At 51.8% G+C, this 20,119-nt stretch overlaps 1 long non-coding RNA gene across 1 annotated transcript; it reads left to right on the top strand.

Annotated features, from left to right (window-relative positions):
* The first annotated feature begins 7,487 nt into the window (after window positions 1-7,487).
* LOC142830944 (uncharacterized) lies at window positions 7,488-19,584 on the top strand. Its single transcript, XR_012906505.1, has 2 exons — window positions 7,488-8,586; window positions 19,270-19,584. It is a non-coding gene; the product is annotated as an uncharacterized LOC142830944 (long non-coding RNA).
* The last annotated feature ends 535 nt before the right edge of the window (window positions 19,585-20,119 follow it).

Here is a 20,119-nt window from a genome sequence, read left to right as displayed (position 1 = left end):
GTGGTCTGACTCTGCTGAGCCACTGGCAGCGGGGGGAGGGAGGGTGAGGAGCTGTTCCATGTACGAGAGGTGAAAACACTCTGGTGCCTTAAACCTCTTGACCTCTGTCTCCTGCTTCCTGTGCCTGTGGATTTAAGGTATCTTTGTGCTTTTCCCACCCACACTGTGGGGCCTGCTGGCTCTCTGTGGCCCTATGGGGCTTGAGGCAAGCAGAGCCCAGCCATAATGAAAGGCACATTGGCCACATCCCTGCTCCACCCCCTTTCAGGTGCAACTTGCCCCCTCTCGGTGTGATGGTCTGTCGTCTGCTAGTGAGGCCTGGACCACGGACAAGTTGACAAACCTGTTCCAGCCTCAGCTGACTCAGTTGGGTTTTATTGCTCAGGCAGCAGAAGCACCTGCTTGGAGATCTTGGGTTCAGTCCTTGCTGCTGCTTCTGACGTAACTAAGGCCTTGTCTACACTGGTGAGTTTTGTTGGTGACAAAACCCGGAGAGCGTTCATATTGCAACGCCTGCTGTTTGGCTCCTTGTGGCGTCTTCTCAGGGAAACAGGTGGCGACTGCTCAAAACACTCTCCTGCTTGGGGGCCCGGCAGAGCTTCTCCGAGTGTGGGGTGCAGAACCAGTGCAATCATAGCTGCGAGGGAGCTGTAGGACGTGGGACGTGTACAGACACATTTCTCAAGCCCTGGGTGAGCGAGACACCCTGCAGCGCAGAGCCAAGATAAATGGACTCTGGCAGGTATACCAGAAGGCAAAGGCTGGTCTGGTGCTTCACCCACCACGTGCCTTTTTTTTTCCTTAAAGAACTGGACGCAACCCTGGGTGGAGACCCCACATCCTCACACAAGGAGAATGTGGATATTTCCCACAGCACTGAGTCGGAAACCGAAGTGAGCCCGGAGACAGAAGTTCTTCATGAAGAGAGGGAAGCGGACGAGGGGGTGAGGCTCAGTCTGGAGACAACCAGTGCGCCAGGCAGCGAGGATTTGTTCTCGGTTTGTGAGGACTCTCAGCAACTGTACGTGGAGCAGGAAGCAAGGCAAGAGACTCAAGGTAAGTTGCTGGGCAGGCACGGGGTGGGGCAGTGGCCATGTAGGGCAGTAAGTTGTTCAGGTGTGAGGGGGCGGGGCGAGTGGTAGTCGTGCGGAGTGCTAAGTTGCTCTGGTGCAGCTGGGGGCACAGCAGGGGAGAGCAGTAAGTTGCTGTCTCTTGCAGTGGGGTGGGGGTGCGGGTGCAGGAAGTTGCTCTTGCAGCCTGGGGGGGAGGGGAGGGAAGCAGTGCAGGGTAATTGGAGCCTGTATTTCTGTGAGCTGGCTATGCCCTGCCGGGGTCTCTGTTCTCTCCAAACACGGAGGCTACATCTACAGTGCAGGCTTTTTGTGCAAGAACAGTTTTGCAGAAGAGTTCTTGTGCAAAAAATCTTCCACAAGAGAGCGTCCACACTGCCATGTGCTTTTGCGCAAGAGATGTGCGTTTGCACAAGAGCATCCATGGCAGTGTGGATGCTCTCTTGCGCAAGAAAGCTCCGATGGCCATTTTAACCATAGGGGCTTCTTGTGCAAGAAATTCATGTTGCCTGTCTACACTGCCCTCTTGTGAAAGAGCTCTTGTGCAAGAGGGCTTATTCCTCATGGGGAGAGGAATAACTCTTCTGGAAGAAGCCCTGTTTTCTAATGCTATACTGTAAATGTACTTGCGCAAGACTGCGTGTGCAGTGTAGACAGCCAGCAAGTTTTTGCGCAAGAACAACTGTTCTTGCGCAAGAAGCGTGTAATGTAGACCCAGCCTGAGATTTCAATAGAATCTTACTGGGAGAGGGTGTCGAAGCTTTGTCTGTGGCACTTACTAATTTTTCTCATGGAGGTCCCATGGCAGGACCCACCACCGTGGTTCAACATATTCCCAAACCATTCCTCGTACTCTGCTCCCTTGGTTCTGGCAGCACAGAGTCTGGATGCAGAAACTGATCCTGGGTTTGCCTCTTCACCTTCAGCAGGAATAGGTCAGCCAGAGTGGACAAGTGTAGGATTGTTATAAATTGTTTCCATGTACACCTTCTTCATAAGTATGGACTGTATTTCCTTGGGGGCCCATGTCCTACCCTCCTTCCCCCACTGCCCCTTTACTCCCACCTTAAAAACTCACCATGATGAGAGTGGAGACCCTAGAGGCAAACAAAGATAACAAGAAAAGTGACAAGTTTTGTTCAGAGATGTGCATGCTAGTGAAGTGTTACAATCCTTCTTGTGAAAAGTCCAGTCACTCCATTGTTAATAGTTACTTTTCCAGGCCAGATCTGAAGAAGTCAGGCACATTCACCAGCAGACAGACTCTGTCAACTAAGGAAAAACCTCAGAGGACAAGGGAGGATCTAGGTGAGGATGTGTGGCATCACTCAACGCTTAAACAGAGGAAAGGAGCAAAGAAGAGCTACAGAGATGGAAATGAGAACACAAACCACTGAGCATGTGCTATAAATCAGGCCTGGGCAAAATACGGCCCACAGGTTGCATCCGGCCCACCAAGCCCCTGGATCTGGTCCACTGAGTCAGCGGGAAGCCCTAGGCAAGCACACCTGCTTTCCCTGCTGCCCCATGTGCCATGCAGAAACGTGGCTGTTGGACTTCCTTTCTGTTTCAAAACTGGAGGGGAGCGGGAGAAATTTCAGGAGCCACCCCACCCTCAGTACAATCCCATTGGCCAGAAACCAGCTAATGGGAGCTGCATGTTTGAATAACAAGCAGCCAAGAAGAACCACACCCCTTCTCCTCCGCTCATTTATTCATTGACGCACATGGCCAGGGAAGCAGGCAGGCTGACTGGCTGGGAAACATTTTTAAGCTCTGCAAGCCTTTGCTCGGCAGACATGCAGGTTGGTTTGGCTCTTGGCTGGTAAGTCTCCTGGCCACAGCCTGCCTCTGGCACCCCAGACCCTCTCTGCCCTCCCAATCCTCTGCCCCTCTCCCTACACTCAACATACCCAAACTCTCTGCCCCCCTCATACCCATGTGCCCTCCCACATCTGGCACCCCAATCTCCTACCCCAGATCACAATCCTCTTCTACCCTAGGTCACATCCCAAACCCCTGCACTCCAGTCCCTTGCCCTAGCTCACAACCGCCTCCTTCGTCCAAACTCCCTCCTTTACCCCAGTCCCTTACCCCAAACTCCCTTCTGCATCCAACCTCCATCCCAGACCCTACATCTCCTCCATTAATATCCAATAATTTTGGCCCTTGCTCCCTTTCCGAAATCTTGGAGTGGCCCCCCTCAAAAATTATTGTCCGCCCCTGCTATAAGCTCATGAAGGCCAAAGTGAGATGCTGAAGTGTCTTATCAAGATGCAGAGCAAACAACCAAAGGCTTCATTGTCAACACATGAAGAATTGTTTTCATAAAAACCATTTCTCCCCACTCATACATCAGCCTCCATGGCTGCACGTGCAAAATTATTTTATCCAGAAACCCTCCCTCTACACCCACACACTCATTTTCACAAACAGGTAATTTTTTTCCCCCAGCACACTCCACTGCCAGTGAAAGCAGCTGTGATTTTTAATAGCTGGCCATTCACACAACTGTGAAGTTTTCCAATGATTCTTTACTATCCTTGTCCCCCCAAGCATCCTGATTGGAAGCCATCAAGAAAGACAAATGTGATGCAAGTTTCCACGAATGTATTTTGTGTGACACAACCCACACCACTCACTCTGGCCCTCTTGGAAGCCTGCAGTCTCCTGTAGATTTCATAGGAATGCCTCTCTCAGGAGGAGTAACTCTCATTCTGGTGTCCTTGCACTGCATTTCAGGGGCCAGCTCAGCACACGGCTCCAGGAAGGTTGCTTCACTCTTCTGAAAGTCCTGTATCCACTCTACTGTGCACCGATGCTCTGTGACTGCCCAATGCAGTACCCATTTGGAGCTGTTCCTGTCACTCACATTATCGCCTGCGTCCAAGTTTTTGTCCTCTGCGATTAATTGCATAAGTAGCTCTGTTGCAATGTGCGCTGTCCTAAGCGCACTGAACACAACATGGGAGAGGAGTTGTGGGACCTGTGATTTCTCACAGCAGCTGCCGGAGTTTGCAGCACAGACTTCATTCAAGGGACACAAAAGTAAGCTGGAAGCCCAGAGAGAGCTGGAAAGCAGAGGTGGCTGGCAGGAAGTTTTTCACGTTCCCAAAATGCCTAGCGCTACAGAGGGTTGCCAGATGGTTTCAGAAAAAATACTGACCAACAAAAAACATTCCAGGAAAAAGTTAGAGCAAAAAAAAAAAACCACCCCAAAACACCATGGCCCCTTTTAAAAACCACATTATGACGCTATTTGGCCCTAACAAGCTGCCATCTTGCCTCTCTGCACTGAGCCGGACAGCTCCCCGGTAAGCACTAGGGTTTCCAGGCTGCCTCCGTATTGAGCCAGACAGCCCGGGATTTTTGCCTCCTGGCTAGAAAAGAAAAGAATCAGAAAGTACCGGACATTTTAGGTGTCCAGTATTTTCTGAATTTTTTTACCAGAAAGGAGGCAAAAATACTGGACTGTCCAGTTCAATACCGGACACCTGGCACCCCTAGCACTGTCTTGTGCAGTCCCACAGTGCTTCACCACTGAAAGGGAGGCCAGGCGCTGTGGGATGCTTCCCCACATTGCTTTGCTCTTTCTGTGAACAGGGAGCCAACAAAGTGGCCATGAAATGTCCACAGTGGGTGGCAGAAAAAAACAGGTTTGACAAGTTTTCACTTTTAGCAACTTCTGCCTGGCGCAAGCACTTTCGTCACCAAACCTTCCCAGTGTAGACATAGCCCCAGGGCTGGGCTGTTGGGAGGTGGTCAGAAAACGGGTTTCTCTGTCCTGCCAAAAAAAAAATCATCCTGAGCTGAGACAAAGCCAAAACTTCCAGGGAGGTCACAACCCCACTGCTGAGGATTTAGGGTTTATTTTTAGGTGATTTTTTTAAGGGGTTGGGGGGATGTATTCTGTCCATGGAAACATCTTTGTTTCTGACGAAGTGGGTCTTTGCCCACGAAAGCTTATGCTCCAACACTTCGGTTAGTCTATAAGGTGCCACAGGACTCCTCGCCATCTTTGTTTCTATTTATACTATTTTCCATCTTGATTGGGGGGGTGGTTTGGCTGGTTTTTGGAGCAAATTTGTGAAATGGAAAAATTTTAAATTTTTGTTTGGAAATGGGAACTTTTGATACTTCTTTTTAAAATCAGTTTAATCAAAATCTAGACAACTTCACCAAGAGTTTGTTTATTCAGGATGGCATTTTCTGATGGAAAATGAATTCTGACTAGCTCTCCTCTAGTTACACCAACAGCTGTCCTCAGGGGATTGGTTTCCTGAAAGAGAGGCTTAGAGGCGGTGTGTGGGGGGGAATCACACCCTCCCTCCCCATCCCTTAAGCACAGAGGCCTTGTACATAGAGCTAATCCCCCTGATAAGCACTGGTTTGCTTTCTCCATAAGCAAAGCTGTGGTGTTACAAATCACTTGCCTTCCCAGAAAAGGTATGATGGGGTGTTTTGTATGAGGTGAACTCCCAGAGCCAACTGCTGAACATCTGGTCTCTTTAGAGACAGCATAAGTGCCGGGGGAAGTGGGATGTGGTTGGAGCCTGTTCCCCCACTTGTCTGCCACCTTCCTCATCTATCTACCATCACAGCAGCAAGCTCTGCATGCAGTTCAGAAACCTGGCTCTTTGCTGATCGTGGCCAAAAGAGGACGAACCCTGAGGGGCTAAATCGGGGGTCAGCAATCGATGGCTCTCCACCCACATCTGACTCTTTTGTCATTCCCAGAACACATGCAACTTTGAAAATTAAAATTAAACATTAATTCAAAATTTTAAAAACATGTAATTACTCAGGCCAAGATGGTCCTTTTTGTCTATTTCACCTTTCACCAGGTGCTGCCCCCCACTAAGAACCGGCTATGCTCCAAAAAGAGCTGGCTAGGGCTACTCTGTTCATTTAAAGGGCCAGCGAGGGTGTGCTGCAGAGGACACATGTGCGCTCCAAGCTGGGACAGTGAGAGGGGCTGGTGAAAGCAGATGCTTCCATCTGGCTGCAGTGGCCTGGCTCCAGCCCCCATCTGATGGCTATGATGTGTCCCTAGCTGCCGTGCTCCCAGAGCAGACCCTGTGCCCCAGACATGGCGGTGCACACAACTCCTCCAACAGTCCGACTGTAGCGGCCCAGCTTGGGCTGCGGCCACCTGGCCAACAAGGCCCCAGTCAGGGCCCAGCCCTCATTTGGCCACAGTGTCCGGTCTAGGGCCTCAGTCCTGGGGCAGGCCTCTGTCGGACCACAGGAAGGGCTGGCAGAGGCCCCTCTCCTGCTGCGGCATGAGTAGGAGGGGAGGCCATGATACGGCTGTGGCAATCCTGGCCCAGCCCCTTGCACCAAGGCAGCAGTGTCTGGACAAGTAGCCCAGCCTCAGCCATCCTGCCCTAGGTCCCCCACTCCCCCAATACTGTGCTTCCCACCCCCAGTACCCTGAGCTGCTTCCTGCTCACTCCAACCCCCTGCCTTGAGCTCCTCATGCACCCCAACCCGGACTCCTGTCCCCCCCATATCCACAAACTGAACCCCTGGCTGAAGCAGGAGTCCCATTAAATAAAGTCTGTGAGTACAATGTTTCATTTAGGCCAGTGGTCCCCAACCTTTTGGGACTGCCGGGCGCCTGGGGGCGGGGCCGCTCACGCACTGCGCGTATGGGGGCGGGGCCACTTACAGGCCACATGACTGGGGGCGGGGCCAAGCACGCGCCGCACACCCGAGGCCGGCAGCGGCATGTGCCGCGATCCCGGGCAGGGGCTGCCCAGGTTCCGCGCAGCTGGGGCCGGTGCGGGCATGTGCAGCTCCCCCAGGGCCAGCGCCAGGACCGGCAAGGGCACGCGTGGCGCCCCCGGGGCCGGGCCAAGGCCAGTGCCAGGGCCGGCAAGGGCATGCGTGGCGGGGGTGGGGCCAGGGCCAGCAAGGGCATGTGCGGTGCACCTGGGGGCGGGGCCAAGGCCAGGACCGGCAAGGGCACGCGTGGCGCCCCCGGGGCCGGGCCAAGGCCAGTGCCAGGGCCGGCAAGGGCATGCGTGGCGGGGGTGGGGCCAGGGCCGGCAAGGGCATGTGCGGTGCACCTGGGGGCGGGGCTAAGGCCAGGGCAAGGGCACGCGCGGCGCACCCAGGGGCAGGGCCAGAGCCGGCAAGGGCACGCACAGCGCACCTAGGGGCAGGGCCGGTAAGGGCACGTGCGGCGCACCCAGGGGCAGGGCCAGAGCCGGCAAGGGCACGCACAGCGCACCTAGGGGCAGGGCCGGCAAGGGCACGCGCGGCGCACCCAGGGGCAGGGCCAGAGCCGGCAAGGGCACGCACAGCGCACCTAGGGGCAGGGCCGGCAAGGGCACGCGCGGCGCACCCAGGGGCAGGGCCAGAGCCGGCAAGGGCACGCGCGGCGCACCCAGGGGCAGGGCCAGGGCCGGCAAGGGCACGCGCGGCGCACCCGGGGCCGGCCATGCGCCCAAGACTGGCACCTGCCGCACGCCCGGGGGCGGAGCCAGCCCAGATTGCTCTGCGGTCGCACGTAAAGGGCCCGGCGGGTGCCATGGCGCCCACGGCACCGGGTTGGGGACCACGGATTTAGGCTAGTGGTAATCCTGTCGATTATCAATAATATGAAGTTGTATGTTTTCAGTCATGGAAATGAAATTCTTATACAGCTCTTTGGTAACCATTTGTTCTGAATTTTGGTGTCATTTGGCTTGAGAAGGTTGCTGACCCCTGCATTATGCATTAGGCTGGTGCCCACCCTATTTTCAGCTGGCACCAGCTCCAGGGAAGCTGGTGGTGGCTCCTCAGCTGCTCCTGAGGCAGGTGGGACCCAAACCCACGGCGCCAGGGACAGATGCCTTACCCGTTAGGCAACTAGAGGGTTAGTGGCTGCTCACCCCCTTGACACTGATAATGACAGTGCCTAAGGCCTTGGTCCCCATGCCACACTTGCCTAGAGAGGGAGAGGCAACCTTACTAGTTAGGTAAGAAGCCGGGGTTCAAGCTACCTAGGATCAGTTCCCAGCTGTGCTGCAGGCTTCCCCACTTACCAAAATCTGGGAGTGACCCCCTCTTCCCCCCCCCGTACTACCTGATGTGAACCCGACCGATCTCTCAGGCAGTGGCCGCAGAGAGCACTTGGCCTCTGTTCCTGGACTGGCTGCCAGGTGAAAAGACATGATCCATGTGGCCAAGGAACAGAGACCTGGGAGTCCCTTGCAGAGTTGCTGTTAATGGGTCTCTTGTGGGGCAAGGTGTCGGTGGCCTAGGCAGGAGCCCACAGGACGCCAAACCTGCTGATCCTGCTGGGCTCTGTATCCCTACGCAAGTCTCCATGCTTGGGACATGAGCCTGGGGGCAGCTGGGGCTTATGTGATTCCTCCCAACCCAGCTGTAGAGACACCTTGTGATGTCATAGCCACGACTCACAGACCTAGGCCAGGGAGTCCCACAACCCGTAGTCCCCGCCCTGGATAATACTAAGTCCTGCCATGAATACAGGGGCCTGGCCTAGATTCGTCTCTCCGAGCTTCTTGTGAGTCTAAGACCCCTGGGCTGGAAGGGCACATGGCCAAGCAGCTGGCCCACAAATCCAGGACTCCTGGGTTCTACTGGCTTCTAGCAGAGGGGAGCACATGCCAAAGAACTTCCCAGCTGGTACCATCCATGCCAAACCAGGCCTGCTAGGCGCCTGGCTCCAGAGCAGGTCTGCCAAATTCCCAGTCATAGGAGAAAGGCCCACAGAGCTTGCCAGCAGCTGGCCCAATGCCCTGCACCCTGCCTGCCTGGCACATCAGCTGGCTCCAAAACCCACCCCTTCCTCACTGAAGAGTGAGTCACCAGTGCATCCGAAAGGGCATTAAATACCAGCGTGGCCAAGGACATCTCACTGGGCTGCCCTGAGCCAGGCTTCTCCCTTTGCTGCACCTGTTGGTGCTGCACCCACATGAAGATCACTGTGGCCAGGCTGATTCTGCCTCTCATCAGCATCTGCCTGCTCTTCTTCCTCAGCAGACATGCCAGAGGAACAGTGGGTATTAGCCCCCAGGTTTGGGCCCACTGCCCCTGCTGGGGAACCTGCTGCAGCTGGGTATGAAGGACGCGGCCAAAGCACCACTCACCATAAGGGGCAGTTTTGCCTCCTAAGAGGGGCTGGGAATTGCTGGCTGCCTGTTATTGTTGGGGGGAGGGGACAGGTCCCCAGCCCTGCTAGGAGAATGGACAATGCAGCTATTTTAGCCACATGTTTAACATGGCCAGGGTCAGCTTCCATGCTAATCACACAAGTACGGCATGCAGGCTTGCTAATGCTGGGGACACCGCCAGCTCCCTTAGCATGTGTCTGTCAGTCTCACCTGGGGACCTCACTACGGATCAGGGCCCCCTTGTGTTGAGTGCTGCAGCTTCCCCTCTGCTCACACAAGACCCCTGCTGTAACCACTAAACCCCACACCCGTCTCAGAACCAGGGATGGAACCCAGGAGTCCTGGCTCCCAATGTCTCCAATTCTAACCACTAGACCCCACTCCCATCCTAAAGATGGGAATTCAAACCCAGAAGTCCCAGCTCCCAGACCCCCCCTCTTGTAACCACTAGCCCAACCCCTCCCATAGGTGGAGAAGACAACCCAGGAGTCCTGGCTCTCAGCTTCCTGCTGTAACCACTAGCTCCCACTTCCCCTCCAGAGCTGGGATAAAACTCAAGAGTGAAGGGTCCCGGCAGCTACTGAAGTGCACAGTTGTTACAATGAGGAATGTGGACTACCCAGTTAAACTGTGGCAGAGACTGTACTAAAGCAAATGGATTAGCAAATCTGCAGGATGGGTTTGATGAGGGTTGCATGGCCAGTTTGGAGGGGCACCCTTACCCAGCATTAAACCTCATTTGGAGACTGGTTATGTGCAAACCCTACAGTTAATAGCTAGGTCCGAAGGAGAAAGTGGCAGGAGCAGCCCAGCTAACAATTAATCTGTGTGCAACCTTTGGGACCACTCAGACTTAGAAAACATTCCAGTAAAGCAACCTTGTGCCACATGGGGCAGAGCAGCTCCAACCCTTTCACAGATGGGGAAACTGAGGCCCATGGAACAGTAGTGACCAGCCCAAAGTCATGCAGGGACCGGGGTGGAAGAATCCCAAATGGAACCTAGGAGCCCTCATGCCCAATTTGTCCCCCCATCTCCCTATGCTAACTAGAAGTGGCAGAAACTTGAGATTTCTGATTCCTGGGAAGTTTTGGCATTTTGCTTTTTTTCCCCCACATTTTAATTACACGTTTTTTCTGTGAAAGGGAAATTCCAAAAAGGCTTGTTTTGGAAACACGGTTTTATTTTGCTTCCTTTTTTCGCTGCCCATCTCAGTTCAAGATGGGCTGCTGTTCTGAAAGCTCTGTGTTAGCCAGGGGGGCAGATGCGATGGGCCTTTCTTGCCTTGGCAGCTCTGAGGCTATGAAACCTAACTTGGGCCCCACCTCTCATGAAATGGACGATTCTTGTCAGTTACAGGCTGACCCCAGTGAATAGCAAGCGTGAAACTGACTACAGACATGTCTGTTTCAGTCTGTAGTGCATAGGTCTGCAGCTCCTGCACCTGGTGGCTGCCTCAGACTGGGGTGCCTAAGGCCAGGGTGAATGCAGCTGAGGCTGAACTGAAGCCTCCTAATGACACATAATGGGCGGTCAATGGAAACTCTATGGGGAGGCTGAACCACTGAGGTGATATAGGGCCTTGTTGGCCACTTGGTTCCATGAGGAGGCCATGAGCCACTGAATGTAACTGGGGGTGAATTGAGGCCTAGGTGATGACCCCTCACCAGGCAGGAAGAGGGACTGTGATGGAGAGATCCATGTCCCTGAGTGAATCAGAGATGGTGCTGATGGTGCTTCCCACTGAGGTGAAAATGTTCTGGTGCCTCAGAGCTGTTTGCTGAGCTTGCGGACCTGCCTCTCACGTGCCTCAAAGGCTATCTTGGTGTCCATGAGCTCACTGAGGGCCTTGCGCATCTCCTCCATCTCCAGTTCGGCCTGCTCGTAGTTTTGAGCCAGTTCTCTGTTCTCCCGCCGCAGCTCCTCCATGATCAACTTGATGTCCTCATTCTGGCGCCGACAGCGGTTCTTCAGCTGCTCTGCCTCGGCCAGCAGGGTCTCCACAGTCTTCACCACTGACTCGGTTTGCTCCTTAGACATGGCTGGGGTGGGAAGGAAAGGTGTCAGGTAAGGCGAGCAATGGCAGCCAAGGATTTCCTTGTGGCTCAGATAGGAAGAACTTGATGGCAAAATCATGTGACAATGAGTCATTACAACAATTAATACTGAAGCTCCATATATTCTTTAAGGGTGAGATTTCACCCTCAGGAAAGCCCCCATTTAGCCATCAGCCCCACCATCTTGACCAACAGAAAAGGTTGAACTGGGGACATCTATGGCTAAAGAAAAGTGACTTTACAGTGTGCACTGAAGCGAGAGGCTCTCAGATGAAGAGCTGCAACAGAACCATCGCTTCAGTGGATCAGGGACAGGTATGGATTACCCCATATTCAAGCACAAATCTTATGTACTACTTAAGACTAAGCCTTGTACTGGCCCCTTTACAGGGTTGAATGTCACACACTGGAACATATGGATCTGTAATAAGAGCTGGCTGAAAACTCAATTCACTAACACCAGGAATCCCAAGATGCACTGCCTACCCTCAGCATGAGGGGCTATCATGGTGCATTGTGGGGAATATAGTCCAGCCAGAGAGCCTGGCCTGCAGGGGAGAACAGGAGTATAAGATATCCAAAATACAATTCCCATGAGGCACCAGGGTGTCATTTCCAAATTGAAATACTTCTGGATTTGCTTTCTTTTTTTGCTGAAAGTTGGACTCTTTGGAGGATGGGGGACTATTTTTTTTCTTTGCTTTGGGTTTTTCTATGAGGGAGAGGAATAATTTTCCAGCTAGTCTGCAATACTAACTACTACTTCATTATATGGAGGCAGTGCAAACTAATGGTGAGAGCACTAGCACACGGCTTGGTTTACACTTAAAAATGAGAGCAAAGTTGCCCAGGGTAGTGAAAATTTTCACACCCTGAATATTGTAGTTAGCTCAATCTAACCTCCAGCACAGATGAAGCTGGGTTGACAGAAGAACTCTCACCTATCTAGCTACCAACTGTCAGAGAACTGAATTAATTACAGTGATAGGAAAATCTCCTTCTGTTGTAGGAAGTGTCCACACCACGGGTGGGCAATAATTTTTTATGAGGGGCCACACCAAGATTTTGGTAAGTAGTCAAGGGTCACACTTTTCTGTGGAGGAGGTGTGGGGTCTGGGGTGGAGGTTGGGTGCAGAAGGGAGCTTTGGGTAAGGGATTGGGGTGCAGGAGAGGCTGTGGGGTCTGAGAGGCAGTTTGGGTGAAGGAGGGGATTGTGACCTAGAGCAGGGGTCTGGGTGCAGGAAAGGATTCTGGATGGGGAAAGGGGTGCAGGGTCTAGGAGGAAGTTGTGACTAGGGCAGGGATGGAGTGGGAGTTGTAGGATCTGGGTGGTGACTTGGGGCTGGAGTGGGTGGGGTGCCAGAGGCAGGCTCTGGAGAGGAGCCACTTACCCAGGCAGCTCCCAGCCAGTAGCCCAGCGGGACCCTCAGGTAGGCTCCTTGCTTGCTGCACAATTGGGACGCTCAAAGCGGTTCACTGCTGGGACCACGTGCCCCTCTGTGCTGCATTTGTGTGGGGAGACTTTACATGCAGCACTCACCCCCTAGCCAAATCATCACAGCTTCCATTGGCCGGTTTCCTCCCACCTTGGCACACAGCACAGAGAGGCGCATGACCCCAGCAGCCAACTGCTTTGAGCAGCCTGGGGCTGTGGCAAGCAGAGAACCTGCCAAGGGGTCCCAGCAGGGCAGGCCGTGGGCTGGATCCAATGGCATGGTGGGCCAGATCTTGCCTGCCCCTGGTCTACACTATGGCGGCTCAGCTGCAGAGACATAGCTATGCCCCTGTAGTGTAGCCATACTCCAGGGACTTTGACATTCTGGGTTCTATTCCTTACTCAGTTGCTAGCCTAGGCGATGTCTACACTCATGTCTTCTTGCGTGAATAATATGCAAATGAGGCTAAGCATTGAAAATCGCCAAGCCTCATTTGCATAACTAATGAGCCGCCATTTTTTCAGAAGAGGCTCTTGTACAAGAAGGAGCTGTCTACACTGCCCCTTCTTGCGCAAGAAAAACCCTCTTGTGCAATGCCGTTCTTCCTCTCAAGTAATAGGTGTAACGGCGTTGCGCAAGAGGGTTTTTCTTGCGCAAGAAGAGGCAGTGTAGACAGCACCAGCTGTGATCTCGCACTGTGTTTAGCACCAGTAGCACTTATGTGGACTGAAACAACAGTTACTCTGTGATAATTAATCTTGAGTGAAATTTGTTTAAACAAAATATTTCCCCATCAGGAATCATCAACGTAGAGTATTTTCTGATGAGGGAACAGGTTGGGTGTTTGGGGGGAGGAGGGGAAATTGATTGTCTTTCGGAGGCAGGAGTGAGGGATTCAAAACCAAAATGTTTGGCTTCTGTGTTCTGAAATAAATCAAACTGTTTAGAACAACATTTTTAACTTAGAATTGTTATTTTGACTTAAAATGATGTCAGCTCAATGCAGTTCAAAACCAAGATTTTTGTTTTGAATCCAAGCATCCTGCAATAAAACCATTTTTGTTTTAAAATGTGGAAACAAGAGGTGGTTGGAAAAGCTTTTGTGCAAGAGCCGTTCTTCCGCATTTTTTTCAGGAAGAATAGCTCTTGCGCAAAAGCCTCTTGAGCAAAAACAGAGCCTCATTAATTATGCAAATGAAGCACGGCGATATGCCATGCTTTGCCTCATTTACATATTTTTTGCTCAAAACGGGGGCAGTGTAGACATAGGTACTAGTGAGTATAGGATGGGCATGTGCAGAGTGCTGGTGAATTGTGTAATTGTGCATTTGTGTGGAGAAAGAGGGTGTGTGTATTTGCATTCCCTGCAGATTGTGGAAGTATGGGTGTGGGGAGTGTAGGGCTGGTGTTTTGTGGGGGGGGGGCAGGTGAGCACATAGCTGTGTAGGAGGGAGGAGACAAGTAAGTGCAGATGGGGGGTGGTGTTGGGGTGCAGGTGAGTGTTAACAGGTACAGTGTGCATTCTCTGCAGTGTGTGCAGCGCCTCAGGGCTCCTGGGAAGGCCTAGTCTCTGTCCTCCCCTTCTCCTACCAATTGCTGAACTGGCACGCAAGGATTTTTAGTATGGGTCCCCGTCGCAGGCAGCAATTTCTAAACTTTTGCAATAAAAACCTCCCCTCCCATTGCTGTGAATGCTGAAGCACCCTCTCTGCCCAGGCCCAGCTGGGCTCAGGCTATCTTTGGGGAGGGGTATAGGGAATGGAAACACTGGCATAAATACCCCACCCCACCCCACCCCTCTCCTTCTTCCACAGATGCTGCAAGCATAAGCCAGACCCAGGAATGCCCCAGCTGGAGAGGGAATTTTCCTCTTTGGTTCTAGAACGATGTGGGGGGAGGGGCTGGCAGCTCGGACTCCTGGGTTCATTTCCCAGCATGAGGAAGGGAGTGAGGTCTAATGGTTGAGAGGGGCAGAAGACAGAGAAGGGAGTTGAATCTAGCGGTTAGATCCAGGCTAGGGCTTGACCTGGGAAGTAGGATTCCTGGGTTGTACCCCTGGAAGGATACCAGAGCAGCCGCTCTGGGGCCTGACCCGGAGCGCAGAGCAGCTGAGGATATGCGGGGTGCCTGCCACATCCCATTGGATCCCAAGGAAGGGTTCACTCACCAGCAGGGCTGCTGGGCCAGAAGTAGCTGTTGAACTGGAAGAATTTTTCCAGCTTTCCCAATCGTCAGGCAGCTGGTGGGTGACGGGGTCTGTGCCAGGTGTCAAGGGTGCAGGTGTACGAAGCCGAGCCCTCAGTCCGCTTGTTAATGCAGTTCCAGTCAGTGGCATGAGACCAGTGATGCAGAGAAGCGGAGTCAAAACAGCAGATTGAGCAGGTGGATTAACAGAGGCTAAATCCAACCAGCTTGGAGGATTTATGTCCCGGATTGCTGCGTCCCCTTGGGAGGGTAGGGGAGGGCATGGGATATAATAGCAGTGTACCTAGTCCTGGACAAACCTCAGCTCATTCATCTATGCTGGGAGCTGGGCTGGTGCTACTGGGGAGATGGGGAAACTGAGGAGCCACACAGGGAAAGGCTGTGATGTGAGGACCACACCTCTGCTTGGCTGAGACTGGCTGTATTGAGACCTCTGGCTACAGTGCACACTTCAGGGATAGCTATTTTTAAGTGCAGTTCACAGATAGATCCATCTTGACAAGCTGGAGTGTGGGGGAGGGGATGACAAGGAATCATGGAGATGCCTTTTGCCACCTCCTACACGAAAATTCAGCTGAGTTTTGCTGAGTTATCGCAGCTAAACCTAGGGAGCAGGAATAGAAATATTACTGGCTTGCTAGGAGGCAGGGCAGGGGGAGAAGAGTCCAGTGATTAGAGCAAAGCTGGGCTCGGAGTTAGAGCTCTTGGATTCTATTCCCAGCTCTGTGAGGAACAGGGCAGTGGGTGTCAAGACTCCTAGGTACTCTGACTTTCTATCTGATCTCAAGCAAACTACTTCAGTCTGTGCCTCCATTTCCTCATGTGTAAAATGGGGATAATAATCCTTCCTCTGTTTAGATTGTAACTTCATCGGCTGTCTCTCACTGTCTGTGCAGCATCCAGCACATTGAGGCCCCAGTCTCAACTGGGGTCTCTAGACACTACTGCTAATGATGGACATCTCACTGTAAAATGGAGCCTAGAGACACTTCTCTAACACTGCTGTTAATACACAGGTATAATGAGGCCCCCTATGCCATTTGGGGCCGTTAGCAAACCTCTTTGTATCACAGTGAAACCTATGTCACCGGGGAATTCACTGCCTCTTAGGCCTTATTGCACGAGAAGAACATGCAGCCCATGGGGGTTAGACTCCTAGGTGCTGATTTCAGACACCCTGCTGGGCCTTGGGAATTTTAGGGGTAAACTGCCTGTAGAGCAGGGTTTCCCAACCTATGGGTCGGGACCCAAATATGGGTCACCATTCCATTTCAAAAGGGTCCCCAAGTGTCTCCCCAGGTGGCTCTGCCCCCTCGCCTCCCCCTGTTCTTGAATTGCCCTGGGTCACCAAGTCTTCCTGAATTGTCAATATGGGTCCCCATCTGGAAAAGGTTGGGAACTGCTGCTGTAGTGTGACTGGCTGCTCGCTGTGAGTGCTACTTGCTTCTACCACCCCTAGGGGGAGCTATTGCTCTCAGACACGGTTATCCTTATGCATTACAAATGTAGCAGACCTGGAATTCCTAGTTTGCAGGGGGGCGGTTAAACATTTACTGTTGTTTTCTGGGCCCTGGGCAGAAATGGTCAATTCTGGGATGGTAAATTAGGCGTATGAATTATTTAACATTATTATATGAGTTTAAAGAAACTCATAGCAAGACAAACTTAGCATCCTACCCAGTAACTAGGGTGGCCAGGTACCTGGTTTTTTTTTTTTTACCAGAAAGTCCACTTGAAAAAAGGACTTGATAGCATCTGGTCAGATCTACTTGGCCAGGCATGTGAAGTCCAGTCACTATAAGCAGGGGAGGTGCCCAGTCATCACACAGGCCAGCCCCTACTCAGCCAGGCAATCACTCCCAGCCACAATTCCACAGGCAAGACCCTCCCAACCTGGGCAGTGAGTGATGATGGGTGGAGGGAGAGAAGAGGGGCAAACTAACATTTCCATGGCTCTGATTCTGATTTTCAAAAAAGTTCCAGTGTGCATCTTTCTGAAGAGACAGAAGATTCTAAAGATGCACATGTCCTGCACCTTTCCCGACCATCCCACTTTGAGATTGGTGAAGTGGCCCTTGTGAGCCACCAGCACCTGCAGCACCATGGAGAAGTTCCCCTTGTGGTTTAGGTACTGCTTGGCAAGGTGGTTGGGGGTCAAGATGCAGTTAGAGAACCCCATCATTACAAAGCCATCCACTATGGTATCCACATTTCCCAGAGCCAGAGTCATCTATAGCAGGATGTTATTGGTTTCCTTGGTTACTTGGATCACAGCAGCCCCCATGGTAGATTTCCCTACACCAAATTGGTTCCCAATTTTAACAATAGTTGTCTGGCATTGCAAGCTTCCACTACTGTGGAAGCTATTGCCATGTACTTCTCCAAGGTCAGAGAGGGTCTCATTCAAGTATCCCTCCACTTCAGGGCAAAGGAAAGCCATTTGCACAGTTCCAAGAAAGTGGCCTTGTGCATTTGGAAGTTTTGCAGCCACTGCTGATCCTCCCATCTCTGCATCACAATGTGGTGCCACCAGTCTGTGCTTGCTCATGGTGCAAGAACCAGCATTCCACTGCGTCCACATGATTGACTGATGGCTGGGCTTCCATCAGCTACAGGGCTTGTATGAACAGTGACTCCATGTCAGTCTGAGAATCATCCTGATCCTCTTCCTGGCAGAGCGACGTGCACGGGTACACTCTTGAAGTACTACATCTTACTTCAAAGAGACTTTAACACCAGATTACAGAGGGAAACTTCAGAACTTTCATTCATCTTTAAATTTGACACTTTATGAATAGGCCTTAACAAAGATGCTAATTACCTTACCCATTACAAAGATAGCTTCCCCATTTATCACTCTTGATCAGTCATTCATTGACTCAAATAGCTATTCCCTCCCTCCCTTCCCCTTGCCCCACCTTCTGTACTAAATCTGATTAGTCAGTTTAATAATGTGTTCACTTTTTTCATTGTATTCCTTTGGTATATATGGTCATGCCAATTCTTTTCCAAAATATGATCTGAGGAAGTGGGTCTGGCCCACGAAAGCTCATCACCTAATAAACTATCTTGTTAGTCTTTAAAGTGCTACATAGTGTTTCCTTTTGTGCTATCAGGTGCACCAAGGCAAACATCACCATCACTGGTTTTCTGCAAACCAGGATCCATGCTCACACTGCAATGGTGTCTGTGTGGGCAACCAGGGCAGAAAAGGGCATGAAAAGACTGCTTCCCATTACTCACACAATGGCAAAAGGACTAGACAACTGCATTATGGGATACTGAAAACATGAACCCATAACCATACGCTGCACAGTTTTGGTCCCAGCAGAGAGCGGGAGCATAGCCCAGAATCCAAAGATACCCACAGTGCATTGTTCTGAGTCAACAGAAGGCTCTCTAATGGGGACTCACTACTTCTGATTATATTCAATTCTTCCCTGCAGTGAGGACATGGGGCTTCAGCTTTGCAAAATCGGGTGACCAGAAATCTATATACTATTATAAAAGGAGATGCGTCCGTCATGCCATCTGTGTCAGAGAACATTTGAGACTACACTGGAAGACTAGAGAAGTTTCTAGAAAATGCCAGGACACATGAGAAAACCAGTGGGCTGAAGTCCTCTTTTGCTGCCATGGGACTCAGCCCCGTTGTCACCTTGTTCCTGGATGGCCCTGCCCCACAGGGCTCAGCCCCACAGCGGCAAAAGAGCTTCAGCCTTGCAGCAGGGGCTACTAAAGAAGGGGGCTGAGCCCAGTGGTGGGAGCCAGGTGGGAACAGGGCTTCAGCCCTGTGGTGGCAAAAGGACTTCGGCCCCTTGGTGGGTGCTACCTACGAATGGAGCTCAGCCCCGTGAGGGATGCTTGGAAATGGAACTTCAGCGTTGGGGGCAGGGTGCCAGTGGTTGGGGGTTCAGCCCATGTTCTGGCAAACCTGAGTGTGTGTCTACTGTCACAACAGGATGGGTAATGCTAGTTGACCGTAAAAAGTTCAACCTTATTTTGTAGTGTAGATATGGCCTTAGGTAAGGGGTGGACAATCATTTTTGCTTGGGAGCCCCTTCAAAACTTTTTGAAGTAGCCCCAGGCCACCCAAGAAGGAGTGGGGCCTAAACATGGTCTGGGGGTGGGGTAGCCCCGTTGCCCCCCCTTCTCACTAGGCACCCATACTCTGGAAGAGGCATGGCACACTCCCCCACCCCCAGGCCAATCAGGGCCTGGGGGCGGGGGAACACGCAGGGCCGCATTATGGACTTTCGTGGGCCCTAAGCACTTTTGCCTTCGTGGGCCCCTTCCTCCATAAAAAAATATATATATATTAAAAATTATTTTTGATATAATTTTAAATAGTTCAACATTTTTTTTTCTGTTTTAGGCTGGCAGCAGGGAGCACGGAAGCTGATGGTGCAGAGGAATGAAGACTAATGCTAGTCACCATGTTTTTAGTTCCCCTGACTGCTTTATTTGAGTCCTAGTAGGAATTTCAATCAACAAAGGAACAGTCTGGATGTTCACCTCACCAGAAAACCTACTAAGTGTCCCTTACATGTAGCAAAGGAGTCATAAGCTCCTGCTGGAGTTACCTCCCTGCTCCCTCCTCAGATCTGTTGTGCTGCTGACTAATCAGCAGCACATGGGCCTGCCTACCGCACAGACCCAGGTAACAATAAACCACACCCGGTCAGCTCCGTACCTGGTCACTCATTGCTTCGTTGTAGCGCACCTCAGTAACAAAGTGTTCACATTCTGAGAGAAGACTTCATCTCTCCTTTTCTCCCCAACCCTTTTGTTTGCCCGCTTTGGCTATGTCTAGACTGCAAGCCTCTTTCGAAAGAGAGCGTCTAGACTGCACGTTGAACTTTCGAAAAAGCGGCTTGCTTTTTCAAAAGAAAGCATCCAGTGAGTCTGGATACTCTCTTTTGAAGAAGCCCTATTTACATTGAAGAACGCCTTCTTTCGAAAGAGGAACTTTCGAAAGAAGGCGTTCTTCCTCGTGAAATGAGGTTTACCGCCATCGAAAGAAAAGCCGCGTTCTTTCGATTTAATTTCGAAAGAACGCGGCTTGAGTCTGGACGCAGGGGAAGTTTTTTCGGAAAAAGGCTACTTTTCCCGAAAAAACCCCTGAGTCTGGACACAGCCTTTATGATTTCCTTCACTGCATAAGGCTTCTGCCTCTCATCATACTTGTTGTTGACCCAATAGTTGCAGTTCCTCACCACATCTTG

Source organism: Pelodiscus sinensis, chromosome 11 (assembly GCF_049634645.1).
Source record: "Pelodiscus sinensis isolate JC-2024 chromosome 11, ASM4963464v1, whole genome shotgun sequence".
NCBI lineage: Eukaryota > Metazoa > Chordata > Testudines > Trionychidae > Pelodiscus > Pelodiscus sinensis.
Note: the sequence above shows the minus strand (reverse complement) of the source record. Positions and strands in the feature narration are given on the sequence as shown.